General features: G+C 48.0%; 1 long non-coding RNA gene across 1 annotated transcript in view; it reads right to left on the bottom strand.

Annotated features, from left to right (window-relative positions):
* Positions 1–279: 279 nt before the first annotated feature.
* Positions 280–6,267, bottom strand: part of LOC309850011 — a 37,988-nt gene continuing 32,000 nt past the window's right edge. The window contains exons 6-7 of the long non-coding RNA XR_014304014.1: positions 4,465–4,670; positions 280–2,824 (exon numbers count right to left, since the gene is read on the bottom strand). This is a non-coding gene — a long non-coding RNA (uncharacterized lncRNA). The remainder of the gene's footprint in view (positions 2,825–4,464; positions 4,671–6,267) is intronic.

The raw sequence follows: 6,267 nt of genomic DNA, 5'->3' as shown, positions 1-6,267 counted from the left end.
TACCAGGATTCTGTCGTGATCTAGCTGTTGATCATTCCCTCAGAGCCACGGAGAACCCTGGGCAGGTGTCTTGAAAACCCAGAGACGGAAGTGGACGCTTACGGATATTTTGGTCGGCACCACAGAGAACTCAGATAACCTAAAAGCACCAGAAAATTCATACACCAAAAATTGGCAGAATTAATTTTCCTCAAGTTAAGTTATGGAACAGGAAAAAAAAAATGTATCTGTGCATATTTGACCAGGAAGAACTGTGTTAATCGTACGTTGCATATTTTATTCCATATGAAATAAAAAGGAAATGATACCCATAAATCCATTTCAATCGATTGAAAACCGAGGTGAGAAAGACAAAATCGTAACACTTTTAGGTGAAAACATAAAACAAGAGCTTCACGGCCGTTGAGGGGCACAGGATCCAGGATGGAAACCAGAGGGAAAGAGGTTGATAAATTATATTACATTACAATAGAGACCCTCCGTTAATTAAAATAAATCAGAGAAAGTGTAAAGAACACGCCAGAAACGGGGAGAAGGTGCCTGCAGACCCATAACTGAATGACCATCCGTGTGCAGAACACACCGAGTGGTAAGTCTGCGAGACGGACGGAAGCCCCGCAGCAGACAAACGAGCCACGGTCGGGGGCGGCCCTCGGCACAGACGAACTCGGCAGAGGCCGCTGACCCTCCTCCCAGGGCATCCAGGAAATGAGCGCATCAGCCGCGGTGAGACTGAGCTTCACGGTCCGCAGGGAAGCAGGTGCAGGTCTGACCGATCCAAACCCGGGCGGGCGTGAGGCTAAACAGGAAATTCTACCCCTGCAGGCAGAAGCCTGGGGGGGCACGGTGTTTGGAGCAGAATGTGGCATTACCTGTTAACAGCAATTTTTGAGATACGATTGACCTACGAGTGTAACGTCCACGACGATGATTCAACATCTGTGTGCATCGTGAAAGGATCACCACGGTAAACCCAGTTAGCACTCACCCACACCCAGAGTCACAGTCCTTTCCCCAGTGATGAGAACGTTTCAGACCTACTCTCTTTGCTGTGACACGGTATTGTCACCTGCAGTCACTGTGCGGGACGCCACATCCTCAGAATGTTTCTATCTTACACGTTTGTACCTTCTGACCCCCTTGGCCCGAGTCCCCCAGCCCGACTCCCCGTCCAGCAACCATAAACCTGACCTCTGCTGGTATGAGTTTGGCTTTTCCTTCATTCCACCTGGAAGTGAGGGCACATAGTATTTGTCTTTCTTTGACTTGGCACAATGCTTTCCAGGTACATCTCGGAGAGAACGCCCTCTCGTGTGGCTGGATGACACCATTGCAGATACACCACGTCTCCGCTACCCATTCGTCTACCGATGGACACTTGTCATTTTCCTGTCTCAGCTACGGTGAGCAAAGCCGCAGTGAGTGCAGGGGTGCCCGGATCTGCCCAGGACAGTGATTTTGTTTCCTTCGGAGTTATACCTAGAAGCAGAATTGCTGGTTCGGGTGTGGTTCTGTTTTTAATTTTTTGAGGAACCTCCCTACTGTTTTCCACAGTGGCTGCGCAGTCTGCATTCCCGCCAGCAGTGCGTGAGGGTTCCCTTTCCTCCGTGTCCCTGCCAACACCTGTTATTTCTTGTCTTCTTGAGGATGGTCATTCTAACAGGTGAGAGGTGATATCTTACCATGGTTTTAATTTGCATTTTCCTAATAGTTAGTGATGTTGAGCATCTTTCCGTGTACCTGTTGGCTACCTGAGTATCTTCTTAGGAAAAGTCTCAATTCAGGTTCTTTGCCCATTTTGAAATTGGAGAATTTGTGGGGTTTTTTGCTATTGAGTTGTATATGAGCTTCTTATTTATTTTGGATATTAACCCTTATCAGATGTGCAGTTTACAAATACACACTGCTTACTAATTTTACAGATACACCTATCCTGGGGTGCCTGGGTGGCTCAGTCGTTAAGCGTCTGCCTTCGGCTCAGGTCATGATCCCAGGGTCCCGGGATTGAGCCCCGAATTGGGCTCCCTGCTGGCTGGGAAGCCTGCTTCTCCCTCTTCCACTCCCAGACCTGCTGGTGTTCCCTCTCTCACTGTGTCTTTCTCTGCCAAATAAATAACTAAAATCTTAAAATATATATATATACACCTATCCTATGACACAGCACTCCAAGTCCTAGAGGATTTTTAGAAGCAGTTTGTTAAAGCGAAAAAAAAAAAACATTAACCAACTCCCAAGTGAACAGATAAATTGTGGGATATTCATAGATTCGTGTACTGGGGTATCACACAACTAAACTGTGGCAACAGTCCTGATAAAAACACAAATCCGTCTTACCGAGCTGCAGAAGAATTGCACAATATGATTCCATTTATTTGACACATAAAAGTGAACGTATCAAATAATAAACTGTTGATGCAAAACTTGAAAGAAAAGGAGAAAGATAAATACCCACAAATTTCAGGTTTGTAGTTATTTCAGGGGAGCAAGAAGCGGCCAGGCCTGGAGAGCAGCGGGGAGTTCCAGAAATGACAGGAATACTGTATTTTATGTGTTGGGAGACTGGCGCAAAGGAATCCATTCTGCTGTGTCCTACTATTTGCATCTGAAACAGGGGCTGTGTTTATCTACGCCGTATTTAATAATTTTGAAGAGTCAAATGTTCTCAATGCTTTTTTTAAGTCTTGGCAGCTAGGCACAGCACAAAACTCTTCTGCAACTGTTTATAAAGATTTTCATTTTTAAAATTATTTTTTCCAAAGTTCAGGATTTTGTTCCACCTTTCTGTTTCAGATGTTCAACTTATTTTCAGCCAGTTGTTCCTGTTCTAGGCGTCGATGCGAGAAAAAAAAAAAGTAAAACAAGGAATATGAAAATAATTATTTTACTTTTCCTTTCATTAAGCTCATGCTGTTTTCTTTTTGTTGTTGCTACAAAAGCAATTGAAATCATGACTGAAAACCAGAAAATGTAGCCAAACAAATGCAGAAAAAAGCCAACACTCATAATCCGCCGTCTAGAGAGACAGGATCCCTGACCCTTCTGGGATGAGCCTTTCAGACCATTTTCCTCACTGGCTACAAGTCAGTGTAGTTAAAGGAAGAGAAGTGTTTTGTTGTACATGTTTTATAATCTCACATAATACGATCTATCATAATATAATCTCACATAATCTAATTCGAAGTGTAGACATGTCTGGGTTGTCCACTCTCTTTCTCCTCTGCATCCTAAGGGACTCGATCTTTTCCCCAGGGCGGAACACGCCAGAGTCGGGATGGAGAGTAGTTTGCGCCATTAGTGTGGACGCCAGTCAGCCCACAGCGGTTGCCTGGGTTCTGTTTTGACTCACTGGATAGGGAGGCAGCTGAGCCTCGGGCTCTGGGCTCCGTCCGCGCCCAGGGCAGGAGAGGCAGGACAAGGGAGCTCAGCCGAGTCTGCAGCCCTCTGTTCACACCAGCGCTCCCTCTGCTGTCTCCCAAGCTCAGTGCTCTCGAAGACTCTCCAGTCTAAACAAGGGGAGGTGAGAAGACTCGCCTCCCCTTGTTTATTTCCTACGTCACAGCCTGTATTGAAAGGAGCCTACGGCGCCTGGGTGGCTCAGTGGGTTAAAGCCTCTGCCTTCAGATCGGGTCATGATCTCAGGTCCTGGGATCGAGCCCCGCATCGGGCTCTCTTCTTGGTGGGGAGCCTGCTTCCTCCTCTCTCTCTGCCTGCCTCTCTGCCTGCTTGTGATCTCTGCCTGTCAAATAAATAAATAAAATCTAAAAAAAAAAAAAAGAAAGAAAGAAAGAAAGAGAGCCTAGTTCATCTAATAGCCCAAGTGTCTGCAACTTGAGCTCTCTAAGTACCACACTTGACTTGAGGTGGAAAGACCCACTCTTGAAGCATCATGGATGCCTGGAAATCCGCAGTGGTCAGAAACACTTAAAATTTTAATAGCCTACCTGGCAACACTGTACATTGTATACTAGCAAGAATTCCCCAAGGAGGAGATAAGAACACTGGAAAGAAAACATCGCAGCCTGGATTTGTCCTTTGTACTGATGAGTATAGAAGTTTCTGTTCAAGTCAAGGCCACCCCGGTGACGGGAGGAGCCAACCAGAGAAGGGACCGCGGACAGTATGGACTTGGACCAGGGTTTCACATATTAAATCTCAACGAAACTGGAGCCATCACATCACACCCGTGCATTTTCATAAAATCTCCCCGGTATCCTAAACCAGACTGTAACTCATCTCGGTGGAATAGGTCTTGGCTCTAAGAAGGGTCTACCACCAAAAGAGAGGGTGCTGGTTCCTGGAACCCCTGTCTTTAGAACCCGGTGCGCTGCCTCTGCTGTGCACCCACGGTGTCACTGCACACTGGGGACACCCCCTTTAGCTCGTCACCCAAGACGTCTCACTTGGGACTCAAGGCTGGCACACCAGTACAGGGATAGGAGCAGGGTCTGTACAGCGTCAACATACCTGTGCATCCTCCCGGCACCAGTGCTGGCCTTTGGGCGTATGGCTGAGCCTCTCTGAGTCTTATCGGAAAAGAAAGACATCGCGTCCACCTTGCAGGAATGTTGTGAAGAGGAGCAGCCCAACGTGCCACCATCACCCGGCCCCCAGGCTAGCTCAGTGGTTGCTGGCTGGGCCATGCATGGAAAGCCAGCGAAGAATCACCTAGGCTTTAACAAATCAATGTTGCCATTTATTTTCACTGGGAGTGCTTTATGGATTCCGATGCTGTTCATCCGTCACTTCCTTTTCCAGATTTCAGAGACATCTTTAAGTTATTGCTTTGCTGGGCAGCCGTTCCACATTTTGTGTCATGCCCGTGGCCTCCCGGCTCTCCCGTGAGGGGTGAGCACAACCAGAACAGCAGGTGGTACTTTCAGGGAGACACACGCAGGGCTCCTCGCTGAGGTCAGAGCCGGAGCGGGCCACCAGGAAGGCTGGGAGCCTCAGGATGGACGCAGCCATGAGCGCACGGCCATATACGTGGACTGTGGGTGACTCATCTCCTGGAAGGGGCTGGCCTGGCCTTTACTGACATAACCTATTCTGTGCTTATGATCTGGGTTACCTCCCAGACGTTTGGTTCCTCTGATATTAAGGCGACTCTAAGACACAGAAAATCTGAAATTGCAATAAAGACCTCAGGCCTCTCTTTCACGTTAGAGGAAAATGAATCCTTGAACTGCAGGGTATAGAAATGTCATAATTCCCCGCAAATCTTCGGTAACTCCCTAAGTCCTGTAACTGTGTAATCTCTGAGCTCTGGCACTGCTTAACAGCCGATGTGCCCGCATTTTAGGTTCTTTGCTATGCATCCTACTTCGTGCTTTATAAAGTCCTTCTACCCACACGTTTTATGTAATTTTGAAAACCAAATGAAATAAGTAACATTTCCCAAAACTTCATCAGTAAGAAACCAAAGGCTCTAATTCCAAGGTGAATTCTTTGCCCTCCAGACTGTGCGCCACCCCATGCCTTAGTCATTCAGCCCCTGCCCTGCCAGGTTGGACACGAAACCACTGAGTTTGGGAAGCTCACCCCACAGGCACGCACACGATGCCACAGCCCACGGCACACCCGCGGTCGGACGGATGAGCACGGTGAGGGCGAATACTGATTGTCAAGGCAACACAGCGAGAGCAGAGCCTCAGTGCGGGGGTTCAAACCCGTTCCTGCACTTCACTGACTCAGCACAGTGACCGCAAGCAAGGCACATGGCCCAGGTTTTAACTTCCTTATCTGTAAAGTGGAGAGAATGGTGGAACTCGAGGGTCGTGTAAATTAATGCGTATAAGTCACTTGGATGGACACTCGTTGTAGGGCTCAAACCTTGTTCGCTCACATCACTAAGAGGTAGTAGTCCATGCCTGGGGGGAGAGCCTTCATTTTTCTTGTTTTGGAGACCTTCAGACAACTCATGAACATGCATTTTAAAGAATGCGCCATACAGTTCAGAGCAGAGGCAGAAGCAGCATTTCTGTCAGGAACTCCTCTACCTGGAGCCTCGCACGTCTGCACACCTTCTGCACACACGATAGAAACTTCAATCTCTTGAGCTCCTCAGCACAGACCCCCAAAGTGCTGTGAAACAGAATTTCTTCACAGGGAGCCTCCATCTCAGCACTGTAGGGATCAGTCCGTAAGAGTCACACTGTCTACAGTTTTCCCGGGAACCTGTGCTGGGAACTGGGACAGAAGAGGGACCACGGTCCCTCGCCTCACAGAGCCCGTGGGCCCTCCAACAGCCATGCCCCCACCACACGTGGC

This window comes from Mustela nivalis (assembly GCF_964662115.1).
Source record: "Mustela nivalis genome assembly, chromosome: 16".
Lineage (NCBI taxonomy): Eukaryota > Metazoa > Chordata > Mammalia > Carnivora > Mustelidae > Mustela > Mustela nivalis.
The sequence above is the reverse complement of the archived record's forward strand: the minus strand, read 5'-3'. Positions and strand labels throughout refer to the sequence as shown.